Consider the following 21,750-nt stretch of genomic DNA (forward strand, 5'->3'; position numbering starts at 1 on the left):
TGAAGACTAACTTAAGAATTAAGCATTGACAACTGCAGCCATTGGCTTTCATTTCAGTTAGTTGCTAAGCATCCTATTGATTTCGGCTAGGCTAATCCATACAACTTTCCCTTATTCCAGTCAGCTCTAGCTTTAGCTGGAAATCAGCCAAGCTCAGCTGTTGTTGTTCCCGCTCAATCATTTCTCTACAGCTTCTCATACGACAGCCGCACACATGTCTGGCAGCAGTCCCACAGATCCCACACATGTGAAGGTCACGAAGCAAAAGGCGTTTGTCTTCTACAGAGAGGGTGAGAAAGAGAGGGAGAGAGTGCGGGCGCGTGTGTTGTTGTGGGCGGTGGTTGAACGCATTTGCCGTTGTTGTCGTCGTTGTCGCTTTTTGGCTAATGAAAAAGAAATAAAAGTGTCGAGTGCATTATTGCCCGTTGCTCGACACACACACATACACACTCGCACACACACACATGCAATACGCCCTGGTAATTGTTGAAGCATTTTTACTACTAGAAGCAACCGCCTGTCGTCCGTTCAGCGCGTGTTAAATGCCCTTTGGCCCTTGGTCTTGTCTTTGCCTTCGATTCAATGCGTTTGGCCGGCCAGAGTCCTAGCATGTCCTGCTGCTGTCCGGCTCCATCGTTGGCCTACCCCGTCCCAGGCGGCTATTATTTTGCACTTACTATAACATGCACATAAATATTTTTGCCTGGTCCAAGCTTCTGTGGCTATTTTATTGATACTAACACACACACACACACACACAAACTCTCGCACACACACACACTCGCATACATATCCTTGCCAAGTTTGGCCATAAAAGGAACTGAGCCTCCTCCGTATTGTTGTTTTTATTGTCGCCTTCGCTGGCAAATCTCTGTCAAAAAGCAATAATCATCAATTCTGATTTTTGGCAAGACGTTGTCGTCGACTTTCTCGTTGATATTCTCCTCCTCCTGATGCTCTCGCCATGCTCCAAGTCCCTTTCAAAGCCTACAAACAATTTGATTTCAAATTGATTATTATTTATGCCAGTTTATGTCAACCATTTGCCATTTGATTTCCAGCCCAGCTAATTGAGTCCAGCACTTTTGCAGTGCCAAAGCCGAGATGATGGCCGAACTCCACTTGGGAGCAGCAATGGCTAATTGGTTAAGAGGAAATTGTTCTCTTTTTAGAGGATATACTTAGAGGCCTTGAGTACAGCTTTGAGTCCAGCGAGTCGAATGTCTCTTTGTCTCTCTCTCTCTCTCTCTCACCCTCTCTCAGTTTTCCAGTTTCAGTCTATCCAGATATGATGCCATTACCTAGATATATAAAAATATATATATAGTTTAAGTTATAGATGGAGTAGTTATTTATATAAGGAATTAATATTTTAAATTATTTCTAAAAAAATATTCAAAAATAAACCTTACTCGTATATATAGCTGCATTTTATGCACATGGAATGTTTTTCTTATCAATATATTCATTTACAAATTCCAGCACGAAATCTAAATTTAATTCCACAACATTGCTTGGCCATGAATCAAAGGTGCAAAAGGCATCTCCAGGCAGTTTAATGCATTCGCTTTGATCCATTGCCGAAAATCTCGCGCTCAAGCAAACAGGTTTGCGTCCGCATTCGCATTCAGATTCTGGCTTGGAGGTGGCTTGACCACCTACGCGCACTCGGCGAAGTCGTTGAGCTAAATTACTTAATTTTAATTTCTCGTAGGCGCTGCTTAATCAGCAACTATTAATGCAGCACTTTGCTTATTTACGAGCTCCAAATGACTTCCATTGAGCCACAGGCGCGTGGGCAGCGGCTCAGCCAGATGAGTCAGTTGACTCCGGGCTGACCGAAGGGAGCCGACGCCGCAGCTGAGCGCACGCATCAGGGTCAAGGATGGGAGGAGTAGGGAACAGGTCTGTGGAATAAATAGCGAAAATGGGTATATTGATGCACAAGTATTTACATGTCGATAGCTTAATGGGGATTGTAGAATTAACTAAGCGAGAAGCTTTTCTACAGGCATCTATATTATTCCTATGAATATATATGAGAATCGAGTGACTCTTTGGGGCAGAGCTGTGGCAAATCAAACAATCTAGATTCATCTGATATCGATAACATAACAAACGATAACTGATGGGTAATGATAGTGACGGCCGATAATCGATAGGAACCTTAAATGGCTATTTTTCTATCAACATGATATCTATATTATTCCTTATTGACTCATATGGGAATCGTTTGTCTCATTTTTGGGTAGAGCTGAAGCAAATCAAATAATCAAAATTTATTTAAAATCGATTACATTAAAAATAATAGCTGGTAGGTAATGATAATGACTATCGATATTCGATAGTATCCTTAAATCTCTCTCTTAGTCTCCTAGCCATATTATATCTAATCCCATGATGCTAACCAGAATGGCTATCGACAAGCGATTGTACCGTTAGGTAGATTTCTATATATCAAGTTATCTATCAATATGTCAAGACTCAAGATGTAAGCGATATCGATAGCACTACCCATGATAGTTGATATTTACTATCGATAATCGATAATAGCCCAAAGTAGCTATCTATCCATCAATCTACTATGTCCATTATTCTTTATTGACTCAGATTATCGTGTGACTCCTTAAGACTCAAGTAACATGCGATTTCGATAGCATTACCAATGATAGTTGATAATTACTATCGATAATCGACAATAACTTATCCTTATTGACTCATATGAGAATCGTGTGACTCCTCAAAACTCAAGGCGCATTCAATATCGATAACATTGCATTTCTATCTTTCCTTGAATCTATCTTGCCTTATTGATTCCTTACCCATCATGCAAATGTCCAACAAATACTCCTCCACATCCTTAGTTATTCATAAATGGGCTACAGGCGAGGGCAATGCGATAGCTTCGTCCGTCGAGGGTTGTGCTCAGTTTCGTGTTGTGCCCACAGTTTGTCACACTTAATTAAAGAAAATTTTAAGCACTTTAGATGTCAATTTGTGCCCACTTTTCGGCGCGGCCGATGCGATGACAGTTGCCAGTTAGCTGCCAGTTGCCGTCAAGAGCCGGCCAAAAAGTGAAGAGAGCCTGGCAAAAAAAAAAAAAAAAAAAAAAAATGAAAACCTTATAAAAGGGGGAAAAAAAGAAACGGTTTAATTAAGTTGAAACCCTTTCGTGCGTGTCAGGGCCAGTTGCCATGCTCTCCTCCCCCCTTTTGGTCCAGCTACAGCACCGTCTCCCCACTCTTCGGCTGCCTGCCCAAACCTCTCGGTAAGTGGCTCAAGTGGCCAACTGAGAGCCGACGGGCGAGTCACTTGGCTCACTTCCCCTCCCCCTCCCCCTCCCTTTGCCAGTGTCACTCTTTCGCTCTCAGCTTGTCTCTCTTTCCCTCTCTCATCAGAGTTTGCATCTTCGAATGATTCGTAGCTGCGGGCGCTGCTCGACACTCGTGTATTAATTTCCAAGGTGTTTGCTCTGCCAAGCTGTTTCATTTCTTCAGTTCTTCATATTAGAAAGGAAAAAAAGAAAAAAAAAAAACAAAAAATCAGCGTAATTAAAAATCAAATGATTTTTTTCATCAAACCAACCCAAAAAGGCGCCCAGCTCCAGCCCAAGCTGCTAGCCAAAAACCCTCAGCGCGGACGGCAAATATCTTCATTAATATCGGTCAGCCTTTTGCTGCAGCTGCTCTGGGTGGCTCTGGGTGGTGCGGTGGTGCTTCGTTTACAATTGAATGAATGCAGCACAATTTTTAGCTCATTAATTGGTGTGGGTAACCCTTTTTCTATTTTTTTTTCTTTTCTCTTCTTCTGCTCCTGCTTGGCTGGCCCCAAAAAAAAAAAAAAAAAAAAAAAAAAAAAATGTCCTGAAAACAGAGCCAAGTGATTTATTTGTTTAATCCTTTTCATTTTTGAGGCGATTTGTTCAGTCTTTTTCTAGCCGCCACTTCAAATGTCGCTGATTGCCAAAGAGAATAAGAAATACGAAGTTGTTTGGCACTTGAGCATCCTTTGGCCTCTGCCTTTGCCTTTGCCTTTGCCTCTGCCTCCGCCTCTGCTTCTGTCTCTGTCTCTGCCTTGAGCACATTTAATTGATACGTTGTGAATGGGCTGTGCGGCAGATCGTTTGCTGGCCGAACTGATGATCTGATCTCTTTGGCAAACTGTCTGGCAACTTGTTTAGCTGATTTTAATCCGCATTCGATACGGTAACAACTTTTCTTGTTGTTGTTGCTGTTGTTGTTGTTGTTGTGCCTCATCACCCGCAGCACCAATCAAGGCCCGCATTTGGACACTCGCATAACTTCCGATTTAATCCCAGCGCATGAACGCATGTCTTTCGTCCGCTAACCCCTTTCCCCACCATGCGCCCCTCCCTCCCTCCCTCCCTTCCTCCTTCCAGCCTGTCGACCTGAACTGAAGTGTCTGCAACTAAGTTATGCGCTTCTGTGCGTTGTCGTATTTTGTAAGCTTTTACGCGCCGGCTACCACATCAGTTTCACATCAGAATTGTACCCCCTCGCCCTTCGCCCCCCGGCCAACGCACTCCGTTGCCACAGCCTTTGGCTGCTGAGCAGCGTCGTTGAAGCGATAAAAGATCAATTTAGTTGCGCTACAGTCGCTGATTTAAATCCGATCATTGCACGACGATTTGATGCAAACTGAAACATGCACATGGAATTTGCAATTATCGAACATCAAAGGCAAACTCCACTGGACTAACAGCGACCCCCCCGCCTTTGCCCCTTTGCCACTCTTTGCCACTACGCCCATTTGGCTCGATCAGCTTCATTTGAGAGATCGAAAGGCTCGCCAGCTGCTGTTTGTTTGTGGCTTTGCATGTGTTGAATGTGGGATGAGCTCGGTGAAGGTATGCTTAGTTTGCTAAAACAGTTGATCGACAGGCGGATACCCTGTAAAATGACATAGAAGTGGTTGTTGATCCTTCGGATATAGAACTGAGCATGAATTTGTAGTTTAAATTTCTGTAGACGTTATGCTCGAATTGCTAGAGGTGAGGGATCGACTAGGAGATACTCCGTAAATGACTAAATAAAGCATATGGAATAGCTGTGATGCTCTCGACTTTACACTAAGCATGAAGATGAAGTTTCTACTGTCTCTATGGTTGGTATGTGCAGAGCGTAATAGGTAAGTATTCGACTGGGGATACTCTGTAAGTGACGAGATGTGAAATTGGGATGAGGTGATCTCTGATTCCTAAGATTTCCGACTGATTAGGAACTTACTTTTAGTTTCTAGGCAATGTGGAAAGGCTTTGGGGCACTATCAGATACCCTGTAAATGCTAAAAATGAGATTGAGATGGAATTGAATTGGAGTGATACCTTGTACAGCAACTGCCTTGCTCTCTTCTCTCCTTTACACAAGCTACCCTCTGACTTAATGTTTGGTAAATCATCAGAACTTGTTCAATCAGGCAATGAGTTGATCATACTCAAAAATCAGCTAATTAGGTGTAATACGTTGTAGCTGCCTAATAGCTTCGACATCCAATGACTATTTCAGCCACAACTGCACTTTAACTGCTTGATCAACCAGATATATAGACATATATATATATACATATCCATATACATATATGCATATAGCTGCTGCCCAAGACAGAGGACGTCGAGGTAATCAGCGCAGCGCACAAGTTCGTTAAACGATTTTAAATCAGAGTCGGAGACATCGCAGTGATAAAACAGGCTTTAGCTGCTCACAGACTGAGGCAGCCAGAGCCAAGGGAGTGAATAAGAGTGAGAGTGTGAGAGCGAGAGCGAGAGAGTGAGAGTTGTCTGCGAGGCTTGGGGGCTTAAGCACAGTGCTCAAAAATCAAATAGCAAAGAACTACAAATTACATGCCAAAATGCACTTCAATACAAAGCACTTGGGTAAACAGAAAGGCAGAGCAACAGACAAACGGCATGGCACACACACACACAGACACACACACATACATATGGCACACCTGTGGCCCAGCAGTAGCAACATTCATTCACCCCTTTTGCCACCTTCCGACTTCCAACTTCCAACTTCCACATTGACGATGTAAACCTTAAGGTATTTGCGATAATTGCACTTTGCTGTTGTTGTCTATATGTATGTGTGTATGTGTGTATGTATAGATAGGTATACCTTAGACCCAGCGCCAACCTGTTCGCAGCACTGTGGGCGTGGCAGGCGAGTCTGCCTGCCTGCCTGCCTGAGAGCCGCCGTTGCAGCTCCAGCTTTGAGTGGCTCTGGCAACCACGTCGCATTGTCGTCGTCGTTTGTGCGTTCTGCAAGATAAACAATAGACAATATATATGTATCTGTATATGTGTATATACTTGAGCATACATGCATGCGTGTGTGTAGTCTGGCACACGTCTTCTCCAGGCGCTCGCCCTCCAGCCCCATCTGCCCATTGCTACTGGAAATGCCGAAATTTCAGCGGCAAAAACTGAACCCAAGCCACGCGCTGCACTTGCCCGGAGACCAGCTACAGTGGCACTTGGCTAAATGCTACTTTAAGTTGCTTGCCATTGTTAACTGAACTTGTTATTCATTAGTCCGCGTGCCGCAATAAACCCAAACGTCGAGCTCTTATTGTGAATTGTCTATCAGCATTTTGACTGTAACTATCGATATGTTTAATCTAGCACCGGACAGTGTTGCATAATGCATAATGCTGGCAATCAGCTGATAGTGCTATTTATGAGAAGTGAATTCGAATTTTTATTTAATTTGACGATATACATATGTATGTAATATGTATGTATGTATATACAGTCAGCTGCCAGTGATTTGGGGGAAACTAAAGTAGTAAAGTAGAGAATTTAGCTTATTTGAATAGAAATTCTTATGTTATTTAATCTGTTTACTTATCTTTATGTCTATTTGTCTATAACTATTCATCTATCAACTCAATATGCCTATCTTGGGATTTCTCTCTCATTCTCTCTCGGTCTCCACTTTCCTCTCTCTCTCTTCTCTCTCTCTCTCTCTCTCTCTCTCTCTCTCTCTCTCTCTCTCTCTCTCTCTCTCTCTACCTCTCTCTCTCTATATATACTTATTTTCATCTCTCACTCTATGTCTTTTTCCTTTCGTGCACTTTCCCTCGTTATTTTCTCTTTTATCTCTATGTTTTCTTCCTCTTTCTCATTCTCTGTCTTGTTTCTTTCGCTCTCTCTTTATTTTTCTAGACAACTATTTTTCTCACTCTATTTTTTCTTTCGCTCTATTGTTTAATACCTGTTTTTTAATCTCTCTTTAACAACTTTCTCTGCCTTTTTCTATAAACTTAATCTCTCTACGTTCTCTTTATCTCTCTTTATCTCTCTATGATTTTCTGTATTTCTATTTCATTCTCTATTTCTTTCGCAAAATATCCAATCAATATCAATATCTTCTCACTCTTACTCTTTCTTCCCATCTTTATTACGTATTCCATTTCATTCTCCAAATTTCTCTAGCTTCTTTTCAGTCTTTTGTTCTACGAATATTCATAGCCATTGCAAGTCTTTCAACTAACTTTCGCTACATTTGCATTCCTTAGCACTTTTGCGAGTGTTCACTGTACTAGCTACTTAACAAATTCAAATCATGCTAATTGCATTTTATTTGTTTTGTAGCTTAGATTTTAAGTTTTTAATTACGAACTATTTGCGCCCACAAACAGAGCGCACAAGTTGCGCCAACATATTGAAAGAAACAGTAAATTAAATGAATTATGAATATCTGGCTGCAGGCGTCTGTGTCTACAGATAGATAATAGAGCACTATGGGGCCTGCAGCCTGTAGTTCAAAGGGATTTCAAGCCTTGGAGAGCAACACGTTTCGGGACCTCATGTTCAATGGCCGCTCAATAGACTCCACTTTTGTGGCTTTGTGGCGCCATCTGGCGTTGCCTAATGGCCCCATATAGTGGCTATCGTTGTCTCTCTCTGTGTGTGTGTGCCTTTGGATATCGCGTCATGTGGCACGAACAGACGCGTGCCTCACTCGAAATCTGAGTCGGAGTGTGCGTTGCTTTCTGCCTTTAGCTTGCATTAAACGCAAATTTATGCCTTTACTTGAATGTCAAATATTGCAAATGTCAAACGCTGAGCCTCAGCCGGGCATTTCTGGGCAGAGATGGTCGAGATGGATTCCGTTAGACAATGGCCAGTGTTGGTAACGCTTTTCGGTAGTGTTGACACTGTCAATGCGAGTGCCGCATGTCTGCGCCAGCCTGTGACTTGCTTCTGGCTTTTTGGCCAGACGCGGCTCTAGATGCCAGACCCACACCGTCTCGCACGCACACACACACATATACGCCCCTCGTCGTCTGCGCCTTCTGCGTGTCGGTTTTTATGCGTTGTTCGTTTTGTAATTAAACGACGCACTTGGCTGGATTTCCTTGTTGTCCAGGGTAAACAGTTGAGCGGCTGAGCCCAACTGCGGCAGCGGTCATTTCTGCACTGCCACAAATGTTAGCATATTAGTGCCATTAGCAGACTAACACACACACACAAAGGCTCAGACGAGTCTCTTATTGGAAATAATTATCTTGCCCAATATAATCTTGCCTAAGATGAAAGTTGAATTATTTTGTAGCTCAATTATGCCATTGCTCCAAGGGTTGACTTGATATATTTAAATAAAATATAAAATAATAAATTTAAATAAATTATATGATAAAATATAAATTAAAAAATATATTTACATAAATATTTAAACATTGTATTTAATATACATAGATACGATTTATGCATTTATACTTTAAAAATTTCAAAAATATTTATTTATTTTTTATTTATTTATTGTTAAACATTTCATTTAAAAATCCCAAACAAAATTTTTTAAATTTATTTATTTTTAAATATTTAATATTTATTTAATATAATATAATATTTTGAGTTTTATATACACATTGATTAATGTATTCATATATTAAAAAATCTAAAAAATTTTAAATAAAAATATTGCTAAAAGAAAAAAATAATAATGTGGAAAATTAATTAATATTTTTTCCTTTTTAATAATATCATTTTTAAAATTTAATACTAAAAATATATAATATAAATTAAATATATAAAATAAAATATACATTAAATATACAAATTTCAAGAGCTGTTATTATTCAATATTTTGAAACAAAAAAAATGAATGAATAACTAACAAAATAAAATAAATATCATGCTAAAAATCAAATTTTTATTAACATTATTATCTATTATTATTAGCATTTTATTGAAAAATAAATAAATGTCATACCCCAAGACGAATTTCTTTTTAACATGCTACCAAGCCTTTGATCTTATATTCTGCTCAGATTTAATTGAATAATGTTATTTATTTGCAATTATAATAACTATTTAATAAATAAATAATATAATAATAATAATATATTATAACATAATATAATATAATTTAATATAAAATAATTGTTGTTGGGTTCACATAGAACTTTAAGAAATCAAAAACATCAATTTATTATATATTAATTTATTTTATTTCTTTATTTATTTTTATTTTATTTTATTATTATTACTATTATTTATTTTATTTTATTAATTATTTATTTATTTATTTTTTTTTACAAATGATTTAAGTTTAATTTGTAGAGTCCAATTGCAAAAGAAATTAGGAAAAAAAGTTAAGTCCTTTTCTAGTTCAAATTAGTTTGTCTTGAGGCAATATCGTATCAGGGCATACGATGGTCGACCCATTTGCTCGGCAGTCATTAAACATTTTAATTGTGAACTAAAACAGGGGCAAGCGTTAAGTGAGCGAACTGCGAACTGCGAACTGGATGCCCTCAAAGGCAGCCTTCACTCCGCTCAATTGATAGCTGGGCGGCTATGAATATATTTGGTTTACTGGTAGCTCCGCACCTCACGCCCCCTGCCGCACCCCGTCCCCCCACCCCCCTTCAGGGCTGGTCAGTCACACATTTTGTATTGACCCAACATGTATTCTGTGGTCAAAGTTGGCGTTTGACATTTATGCCGGATGTCAAGCGGACAGCCGAACGGACGACGTCTGGCGGCGTCTAAAGAATTTGCCTTTGTCCTGAACGTGGATGGGTTGCCAGAGTTGCCAGGGGGCGGGGGGTGTGTGAGGGGCTTGCCTGGAACCATTGTCATCAGCAGAAGCGTCCATTTGTGCTTGTTATTGTCACGTTGTTTTTGTTTTTGTTTTCGTTTTTCACTTGTTTTGCTCTCTGTATTTCTTTTCTTTTTTCTGCTATTTTCAAACTTTGCTGCCAAAACTATCGATACTCGGGCTGCAGCAGTTGCTGCTGTTGCTATTATTGTTGTTGGGGTCTTCCGGTTTAGTTGGGAGTTCGACCTTTTTTGGCCATTTTCAGTTTGACTGAAACTATTCATTCGAGCCAAGCAAATGCACCCCGGAGGGCATTTTCGTTTTGTTATTTGTGTATTTGACATTTTGCTTAAGTGTTGCTGACTTTTGGTCAGTTTCTGTTTCTTTCTTTTTCCCAGCCCCGCCTCGCCCCATACCGCCCCAGCCGCCTCCATTTGGCTGACCCAAGGCAATTGTTGTTGGCCTGTGTTTGCTCTGCGTTTGTTTGTACAACGCTTCGGCTGCCGCTTCATACTCTTGCGGCGGAGGGGGAGGTGGAGGGGGACAGTTGTTAGGTCTGAGGCTCCTAATTAAAGTTTGCTCAAGTCTTTTTGTTGGGGCCTCGTCCTCTGTGTGCGTATAATGAACCATTTGTTTGCTGATTTCGCTCATGGATTTTCGGTTAGTTTTTAGCATGTTTATAGCATTTCGATTGCTCAATATAAGCTGTAATTTAACTTTGAAGTTTTTGGCCAAACTGCAATCGAGCAATCGAGCAACGAGGTAGAAGGGTTAGGCATTGCCAACTGCTTAGCTGAAAGGTTCAATTGCAAGCTCGACTCGAAGGTTAGTGGAGCTGAAAGAGAGCGATAGCTGAGGTAATGATACGACTCCGTAAAGACTTAAAAGAATACTCAAACGGAGTTTTATGAACTATTGAGTGAATCAATTTATTTCCTGCAAGGAGATGATCGGAGGCTCTCTGAAGTGGGAATTTTTCTTAAGAATCGGATAATATATTTATGTTAGGCATGATAATTTATTATATGTGTACTCATATGTGGACTTCACAGAAGTCAAAGGTCGATGAAGGTAAAACCCAATATGAGTAAGTGAGTAGATTCAACAATGAGATACAGAGAGCTTAGAATTCAAATACTTTTGAAAGTCTTTCTATCAGACATTAGGAAGACTCTTCAGAGCTGACCATAGTCAATGGACCCATGTTTTTGTTTTTTTTTTTTTTTTTTTTAATTTTAATCAAATATAAAAACAATTTATTTGATACTTTTGATAATAATTTGATTTGTTTCAAGTAGATTTGTTGAACTCACTTTTAAAGTTTCTGATATCTCTCAAATGGCCACATAGAGCCTGTATGGTGTATTGTGTCCGTCCTGTCAAAAGATATAGGGTTTCCGTGGAATATGGATAGCCCTCTATGTGTATAAAGCGGTTTTAGTCTCTTTAAAGCCAAAGTATTCTGTAGCAGCTTGCATTGCTGTTTCTCAAATAGTTCTTAAGACAGAGTATTCTGTAGTCAGTATTGCCTGTCAATACATTTTACATTTATCAATATTGTTTGACTGTTTGTCTTTTCAATATTCTCTAACAAATTTCAATTCCTGGTTTTCGTCTAAACAACAAAATGGAGGAAAAAAACAGAGTATTGTATAGTCGCTAGCACTCATTTTATTGATCATAATTTTACATCAATTACATATGCCTATATGTCCAACTGTCTGCCGAAAAATCTCCCTCTAGCAGATTTCAGTGCTGTTTCTTTAATCTCTCCTAAAGCAGAGTATTCTGCAGTCAGTACACAGCATATTTCGTTTTCGGCAGTAAATTATATTACTCAATATATGCTTGCCTTCGTCTGTCTATAAACGCATTCCAGAGATGTTTTTCCATCCCCTTCAAAAAAAAAGAAAAGAAATACAGAGTATTGTAGAGTCAGTAACAGAGTATTGAGCATTTTGGGGACGATAATAATTTATAGTTATCGGTATATGCTTGCATTCGTCTTGCAGAGCTATTTCTGCATTCGTGCTATAAAAAAAACGGAAATGCAGAGTATTGCAGAGTCAGTAACACCTCCGTTTAACAGAATGGGTATTGAGCAGTCAGCAATACCCTTTGAATAATTTAGGTTTATCCATATATGCTTGCATCCGTCTAGCTATTTCGAAATCGGAATCCAGAGCTATTTCTATATTCCCACTATGAAAAAGAAGAGTATTATGGAGTCAGTAACACCTGCCTAGAAAATCTTTATACTCATATAAAAACAAATATGCCTTAGGTCTATCTGGGTGCCTATGAAACTCCCCTCCACAGCTTTCACTCATCCGTCTCTCGCACAGAAACAGTGTATTATGCCAGTCAGTAACACCCATTCTGCAGCCACTCTCAATAGCTGCAAACAATGGAGGCGCACGTAGTTGAATCACTTAACTCGATTCCATATTGTTAGCCAGAGAGCAACAACAATTGGCTGATGGGCGATGCCCGTGGACGACAATGCTGATGGTACAATGGGGACTGGCTATGAGCGGACACGAACTCTAAATAATTTGCAGTTATTTGGGGCAAACACGCAAATGCGTTCAAATCAATTGTCCAATTGAGCCGGACCGATTTCCTTCCATAATAAAAAAAAAAAATAAAGGAAAGGAAAACCAAGAAAAAAATGAGTTCAAATTGAAAGGAAGGAGCACAGCGTGCAGAGCATCGCAAATGAGAATCGGGAATTGTGAAAGTGTGTGTGTGTGATTGTGTGTGTGTGTACGTGTGCGTGTGTGTGCGTGTCGCTGTGTGGTTGAAGCGTTTTAGTTTCACTTTCACTTTTTGCTGCAACTTTCGCTGGCACTTCGAACCCCTCAACCAGTTTCCGTGCCCCGCCGCTGGCCCCTTTGCTCGCCCAGCCACGCCCACAGGCCGCAATTAGGGTGGCTCATTGTTTGGCCGTGGTGTTTGGTCAACTTGTGGCACGTGTCCTAATTTTGATTTCTTTGCCTCTTTTGGCCGAGCTTCTTTTTCTCGGCTGCTCTTTTGCTGCCCATAAATAATTTGTTGCATACTTCAGGGCGGCGGGAGCGGTTTTTTCCCTTCTTCTGCTTCTTCATCTCCAGTTCTCGGTAGCTGCTTTTTTATTTCTTCTTGGGAGCGTGGTCGATGTCATTTGTAAATGGCATGTTATCAATTTTCAAGATGATTGAATCAAGTGATTTGTGTGCGTGTCAAACTGCACGGCCCCCACACTCTTCCTCTCCCTCTCCCTCTCACTTTCACTTTCACTTTCGCCCTCCATCCCCCTTGACTTGCTTATGTGGGATATTTGCGGCTGTGCGTCCACGTGTCCAGCTGTGGGCACTTTGAAGTTCAGCCAGTTTGTTAGCTTTTGGGCTTCTCCGCTGGCTAGCAATATGAAAGGACTCGACTCGACTCGTCGCAAGGATTTGTGCCTCACGTTGTTTGCTCGACCGTCTTGGCTGCTGCTTATTAAGAGATTATCAATTTCTTTGATGCGCTAATACACTATACAAACATGCTCTCTCTCCCGCTCTCTCCCTCCCTCTCTCTCTCGCTCCCTGCCCGTGCGCTCAAGATGATATCGAAATTGCGTTTGGACAATGCTTAAGCACATGTAAACGACTCAGGTTATTAGATATATATTTGATACGCAGCTGAGGTGAGCTCGCAATGGAAAGCATGAGATATGGAAATCGTGGATATAAGTGCTCGACTACGCTATACCCTTGCTAACTTAAAGTTTGGCAGTTTTGCCAACACAAATTAAATAAGAGAAAAAAACATTTGCTTTCTATTGTTAATCAATATATTTCTCATATAATATTTATTTTTAAATATTAAAAAAAAAAAAATTTTTATACATTATATGTAATAAAAATACAAAAATTGATTTTCCAACGTTAAATAATATAATAAAAGTATATATAAATAATATAAATTTGCTCTCCATTGTTAAACATTATATATCTCTTATACATTTTTTTTAAGTTTATAATTAAATGTAAAAAACAACCAAAAAATATTTTTAAATATTTAACAAATTAATAAAAAAAATAAATATAATTTAAAAAATTAAAAGTATTAAAAAAATATTAAGTAATTGTTAAAATTGAAAAATATAAAATTAAAATTAAAATAACTAAAAAAATTACTAAAGATATTAAAAAATAAAAAGCATTATATAAAAAATATTTTTGTAAGATTTAAAAATAAGAAATATATCAAAAATGAATAAAGTACAAATTAAAAGTATTACAAAAAATATTTTTAAGCCTTAAACAAATGTATGAAAATATAAAATAAATAAAGACAGCAATAAACATTTTAATTTTCAATGCGTGTAAGTTAAAGAATAAGACACTTTGATCAATATAAAGAAAGGTTTCCAAGGTACTTGAGTTCCTGAGAATCGAGTAGAAAGGCAATGCTTATAGAAATACTACATTTTGTAGCTTTTGGTCTATAGCTATATTCATTTTTTATATTATATATATTTTTTTCTTTATGCCTAAGATAGACCTGAAGATACCCTATACTTGGCATAGATTTAATTCATATATTTCAAATTTAGAATTTCACATTTGTACATTAATACTATGATTATTAAGTTGAAGTACTTTAGCTTTATTCTATATTTCTATTTGCTGCATATGCCAATTTGATTTCTTGATCTCTGATTTCTGATTTCGGCACTTGGTCGCGGAATTGCTTGCATGAATCGATAAACTGCTAAGACTTGCGGCAAGCAGCACCTGAATAAACAAAGATCTTGGCGTTTTGTGCACTTGCCTTGCCCAGTGGAGCCAGCGCCACTGCGCGACTTCGGCTGGTGCAGGCAGGGAAATGAGGAATCGTGGAAATGTAACTGCCACGCTGCTACGCGAAATGAGAAAACTTTTCGACCACAACATCGACGCAACGTGCCAACGAGGCGGGGCGCTAACAAGCGCCCAGGATGAGGGCGGAGCGGAGAGTGGGATGGCTGAGTGGAGTAGCTAGTCAAAGGAGGCGCTGCTTAAAACTACAATGCAAACACAACAAATATAAACTAGCGCGCCTGTTGGTCCTTGGTCCTTGGTCCTGTAGCGACGTGTGACTCGCTCGCCACTGTGTGCACACCAACAGCCACCCACCCCCGCTCGCAGCCCCAACCCCAACCCCAACCCCAACCCCGACCACTCCCTTTAGCTTGTCTGGCCGCAAAAGATTGCTTCTAGAAATTTATAGTTTCAATAATGTGAAGCAGAGCGCGCTACATGCGCCAGCTATTTGTCTGCCATGTGTGAGAGTTGGATCTGCACACACACACACGGGATATAAATATATATGCATATCGTATATATATATATATATATATATATATATATATATGTGTGTGGGCCCGTGTTCTTGTGTATTTTCAATTTACGCGTCCATAACTTCAAGTTTTGCAAGTTTGGCTGCCTGCAGAAGCCAGCAGAAGCCTCAGCCTCGCCCTCTCCTTTTCCCTTTCTTATATTGAACACTTGAGCAACAGACTCCGGCGTAGTCCTCACAGATATGCCGGAGTCGCCAAGTCTCTGGGCTCGAGTGTGTAGCTAAAAACTGAAGCAGTTGCCGTTTCCGCAATTACAAAACTTCTACAAAAATAACAAAACATTCGCGTTGAGAGCGCGCCACATGTGCAGCGATTCTCCATTGCTCTGTACAACAACAACAACAGCAACAACAATAGCAGCAACAACGACAGTCATTCCTGCCCCTTCCTTCCCCTCCATTCATGTCCGCACGCCTTGTGCACTGCATTTGCGTGCGCCTCGCGTGGCAAACGGTTTTCCCTTGCATTTTTCTATCGCAGATTTTAATTTCTTAATGTAGAAAGGGCAAAGCCGTAAGGAGGCGGGGCGACAGCAACAGTGTTGCTGTTGTTGGCACCTAGGCGCCAGGCAAAGCGATTCCTAAAGGATGCCTTGCAACTGAACCAGTTCTGAATCAAAATAACAAAAACAGAAAAAAAACGGAACGGGAAAAAAACGGAAATAGAAGAAAAGCGTAGATGCACTTTAGAGATATTTGGCAGCAGCTGAAACGAGGCAAAGTTTGTGCTGAAAACTATAATCCATTCAAGTTTCTGGGGTATAGATGTCGGACAGACGGATGAATAGACGGATGGAGAGATGAGTGAATGGAAACCACCGAAGGATGCAAAACGGGCGGATAAATAGACGAAAGGATGGATAGATGGACGGATGAGGATTGACGGATGAGCAAACCAACGAATGAGTGAATGACTGAACGGCTGAATAGACGGATAGATCGATGGCCGGGCGAACAGGTGAACGAATAGGCGATCGGACGTGAAGGCGAACGGACGGACAGGAGACGGAAGGACCGATAGAAGGACGGACATATGACTAGAGTGATGCACCGGCGGATAGAAGGACGAATGGACAGGTAGATAGACGGATGGAAAAACATTAAGAAAAAACAATAGAAAAACAATTCGATGGACAGATGGATAGACAGATTCACCCATAGGACAGCCTGATGGACGTATATATGATCGGTCTGATGAATGGGCGGATAAACGGATAAGTTGACGGATGGCTAGATGGATAGACAGACGGACCAATAGACGGCCTGATGGACAGAAATATGATTGGACTGATGAATGGGCGGATAAATGGATAAGTTGACGGATGGCTAGATGGATAGACGGATATGGATAGATAGACGGGCATACGGATGAACGAATAGACAGATGGAAGTTCAGACGGACCAATAGACGGCTTGACGGACGGATTGGCGCTTTGGCGGATAATAGGATGGATAGAAGGACGGATAAACGGACGGATAGCGGGACGGATAGATAGACGTATAGATGGACAGATGGACACACAGATGAACGAATAGACAAACAGACAGAGGAATAGGCAGACGGACGGACTGGCCGACGAATGGGCAGACATTGTCAGATCCCTCATTCAGGAGCTCGAATATTCTTACTACACTGCAGCCAATGGGTATGAAGATGTCAAAATAAGAAAACAACAATAATTTACTAAATGATGCATAGCCCATTAATTTGCAAGGAAATGGAAAAGTGGGCACTGGAATTTTCCGCATTTCGTTTCACTTTTTATGTACATAAAAATTTACTGTTTTTTTCCTCAGCTGCGATTTGCATATCAATTGGCGAGCCGGGAGTGAGAGAGAAAGAGAGAGAGAGAGAGGGGGGAGGGAGAGTGTGAGAGTGAAATAGATTAAAAATTCGACACTAATAGAGAAAATTAAGTTAAGCGCTCGCAACGAGCGCAACTTATCAGGCTTCCCTCACTCTCGGCCGCCATCTCCTGCTCCCATTTCCGTTTCCGCTTTTCGTCCTGATTCGGCGATTTGCATGCTTCATTAGCGCGCCTCGAAAGTGGGCAGCTCGGAATTAAAAATAATGTTAATTGCGACGCGACGCGATGCGACGCGACGCGACGCGCCGCACGACTTCTGCCGCGGCGTTCATCCATAATCAATTTCAGCCGCTGGCTGAATGGCAACAACAGCAACAACAACAGAGGCAGATGAAAAAAAGCGAAATGTAAAACGAGAAAAAAGCAAGAAAAAAAAATTAAATAAAAATATGACATAAAAATTTTTCATTTCCTTGAGCGAGCGAAGACGCTCGACGCTCGACAATTCCCAGCGGACCGCCTCGAAGCTCGAACTTTGGCAATGAAGTAGAAAATGAACTGACGCCTCGACATGCCACGCCCAGCCCAACAGCCGTCCCCCCCTCTCTCTCTCTCTCTCTCTTGGTCATTCAGTGAATGTATTCATCAATGCAACACATTTGCATATTTCGAGCGTAAAAATTAATCACTAATTTTAATACGCAACGCGGCGGCGCCACCAGCAAAGGGGGGAGGGGGGCGGTGTGCTGCGAGCGAGGATGGGGAGTGAGTCGTAAGGGTGTCCTTGGTGGAAACTCGAGGGCCCCTTAAACTTGTTAAGTGGGCAACACTAATGTACCAATTTCCAAATTCATGTTGCACAAAGTAAGAGTAAGAAGCAGACGAGGAAAAAAAATTGAGGAAAAGCAAAAGAAAATGCGAGCCGAGGCAGCCAACAAAATGTAAGGTAAACAAATTGCGCGATGAGGCGTTGTCATCTATATAAGGCTGAGGCCGGCCAAAGATATTTCCTGCTCCGCCTCGGCCAGCCGGCGGGCTGCTGCGTGGGTAGAGAGAGAGAGAGAGGGGGAGAGAAAAAAACGAATGAAAAGAGAGGGAAATAATATAAAATAAATAAATGGAAAATGAGAAAAAAGCGAAGAAGAGGAAGAAAAACGCAGCTACATAAAACTGGGCACTACACGAAGCGTGTGTATGAGGGAGAGGGAGAAAGAGAGGGGGAGAGCGATAGCGAGATGGCTAAGAAAATGAAAGAAAATTGTCTATCGAAATGCTGTTGGCGGCGCATTTCACCTGCAGCGCTTTGATATCCGAGCACCTCCATTAAAACTAATGGGAAATTCGCCATAATTTGATTTTGACAGCTGCCCAGAGGGGCGACCGTTAAGTAGGGGGCGAGGCGGTGCGTGGTGAATGGGCGTGGTCTAACGCCACTGTGCAGCAAATGCGCAGAAATTAAATGGGGCAGCAAAAAAATGAAATATTTCATTGATTGATGCAAGGCGTAGGTGGCAAATACCCTGTAATATATGAGGCGAATACCCTGTAGTATATGGTGAGCATATGGCAAACGGCGAATAGCTGTAAAATAAGCATATTTCCATGCAAATATAACGGATGGTGCAAGTGAATGGTACAGAAATTGAGTTGAGGGCACAAAATTTAACTTCAATGAAATATTCTTATGCAAATACTCATATACCTACATATATATATAGCCCATAGGCATAATACATAATCAATATCTGCCCACGTTGAATTGAATGCACTCGAATCGAAGTGGCTGGAGTGAGTGCGAGCTACTCAATGAAGCGAATGTGCATCATGAAATATGAGCTCGTGTTGTGTCTTAGAGCTTTTGGCATACAGTGAAAGGAGTGAGACGAGGAGAAGACACTCGACTTACGCAGGTAATCATAAGAAATGAGCGGAGAGCAAAATCGAAACCGAAACCTAAGTCGAAGCCGACAGCAAAGCACTCGGCTCCACTCATACTCATTTGACTTTGCACTCAGTTTCACTCAACTAACTCTGATTCTTTTTTACATTCCTCCAGACATCTACCTATACATGCCATACATACTAAATATAAAGATATAATAGATCCAAAAAAGAAAAAAATACTTATGAACTATGATTTCATGTTTTGCCCTTTATGCCCTGAAGCCAATGGAAGTAAGAGTTTCTGGCCATAATTCTTGTAAAGACATTTCAACTTCTGCATTGTAGGCAATAGTAGTAAAAGAGAGCGGCGGGAAGTGACAAAGTTTTAAGAGCGTACCACCTGATGGATACAGAAGCGATAAGGCAATCAATTTTCAGCCCACTTCAAGCTCAACTTTTATGAAAAGAAACTCCATTTATCCATGGAATCTTAAAACTCAACATATCAATCTGCGTAGCTCTCATATCATGCTCGATAAGAATATCTATCCTTGACATAAATGTATAGCTTTCTCCCTCTCTCCCTCTCCCACTCTCGCCCCAAGCTGTTGACAAATCCAAGCGAAAATGCATTAATAAATATTTCTCACAACTAAGTAGATGCCATATCATTCAATGCTAAGTGAACTTCAACTGAAGATAATGCAAACAGAGGGAGAGGGAGAGAGAGAGAGGGAGAGTGGGAGAGAGAGAGAGAGACAGTCTGTAGCAGCGGCACGTAGACATGCATGATATTTATTATGTTATCGAAATAAATCACAAATAAACATAAATAAACAAAGCAAAACCAAAGAAAATGCCTAAGTAGATTTGTCAAAATGTAGTCGGAAAAAGAGCATGCACACACACATACACACACACACACACACACATACATACATATGGGCAAACGTGCGTCAAAGTATGCAAAAATGTTACACAAAATGAAAATAACTTGAGCCAAAGTTGACAACGCTCGGCTGAGAGCAACGAGTCCTTTGCTGCGTCCTCGCCTGACAAGAATTTATGAGCCTGTGCGCTTGCAAAATGTCAATGCCTGCCACACACACACACACACGCACACAAATAGACAGCGCATTTTCCTCTTTCTTTTTTTTTTTTTTTTTTGTATATTTGGCCTCATATCAAAATAAGTCTGATGATCCAATAAAGTGCTTATGGCTCGACAGCAGCGGCTTAAAGGGCTGCTGACTGTCACATTAGTGACGCACACACACACACACATACTCGCTCACACTTGCTCACACTTGCGGCGCTGCGCCTTTTTGCATAGCATACTTTTGCGGGCAGCGCTCGAAATGAAAATAAATGCGTTACATTTCAATACATTCTCGAGTGCCAGCTGTGTGCGTGTGTGTGTGTGTGTGTGTGTGAATGCAATTTTTGATTTATGTTTATAAACATCTACCCACTCAAGCGCCCCCTCCCACTCCCCCTCTCTCTCACTCTCTCTCTCACTCTCTCTCTCACTCTCTCTCTCTCTCTTGGCTGTATTTGACATTTGTGCGAAACACGTGAAAATATTTCAAGTGCCCGCTAAACCAAGAAGGAAAAAAAAAACTACTTCAGACACAGCCCGCCGCTCGCCGCCCCTTTCGCTATCTACACCCAACCGAAACCACCCACCCATCCACCCACTCACACACGCACTTGTGGAGGAAAAAAGGCAAGCAAAAGAAATGATTTATTTGCGCATTTCTCGCATTTCTACATCTTCGACTGCTGGGCGACTGCCTTTAATACATTTTTCTCCTTTCGGCATATTTGGCGTTCCATGCATGACAAATTGTTAAGAAAACTCTCAAGCAGCATCCCACTCCCCCACTGCTGCTGCTCCACATGTGCCGACTATGCCTGCTGCCTGCTTATCATCGAAATGTACTCAAGAAATTCCACAAATAACGCGACGCCAGCTTCACTTTTGCATCTGCCTCTACGAACTGCCAACTGGCATCCGAAACTCAGCCGGGCTTTACACTGGGCCATAGATGTGTGCGGGGGGCAGGGCTACGCTTGTCATATCTCTGAGCCGTGGGTGGGGCAGGACGAAGGCAGCTCGAGCTGTAACTCCAACTGTGGCGCTTGCAGTTCATTGAGCTGACATTGAGTACATGTGATTTATGGCACATTAGCGGATTGGGGGGGATGAGCAGAGGCGGGCGTCGAGCGGAGAGCATGGCCTAGCGAAAGGTGTAACAGTTGCTAGAGGTGAAACGGGGCTTAGTCTCTGTTGCAGTAGAGTTGAACTGATTGCAGAAGAATTTGAAGTAAAATAGAAATATATAAAGTTGACCAAGTGAGAAGCGCAGAGAAGGGCAGTCGTTGCAAATAAGGGCAGGAGATGTTTAGAGCTGCTGAGCAACGACTAGGGAAGGTTTATTCATATGAAGATGCTATGAGAAGCGCACAGAAAGGCAGTGAGAGTTGCGGATATAAGCCTATGAGAATCACATAGAAGGGTTATGGGTTATAGAACAGTCACTTTCGACTGTCGACTGACAAAGAAGCAAACATTCCTCCATAAAAGAAACAAATACAGTAGAATCCGGTTATAACGA

At 41.1% G+C, this 21,750-nt stretch overlaps 1 long non-coding RNA gene across 2 annotated transcripts; it reads right to left on the reverse strand.

Annotated features, from left to right (window-relative positions):
• On the reverse strand, positions 1 to 6,834 carry LOC149267966 (uncharacterized). Of its 2 annotated transcripts, XR_016271166.1 has the most exons (6): positions 6,342 to 6,834; positions 6,138 to 6,280; positions 2,823 to 3,085; positions 1,413 to 1,907; positions 1,182 to 1,301; positions 1 to 987 (listed from the first exon to the last, which is right to left on the reverse strand). It is a non-coding gene; the product is annotated as an uncharacterized LOC149267966 (long non-coding RNA). The 2 variants fall into 2 exon arrangements; XR_016271165.1 differs by having other exon boundaries at positions 1 to 1,301.
• Positions 6,835 to 21,750: the final 14,916 nt, after the last annotated feature.

Source organism: Drosophila arizonae, chromosome X (assembly GCF_054131065.1).
Source record: "Drosophila arizonae isolate 15081-1271.41 chromosome X, UAZ_ARI_1.0, whole genome shotgun sequence".
Taxonomy (NCBI): Eukaryota; Metazoa; Arthropoda; class Insecta; order Diptera; family Drosophilidae; genus Drosophila; species Drosophila arizonae.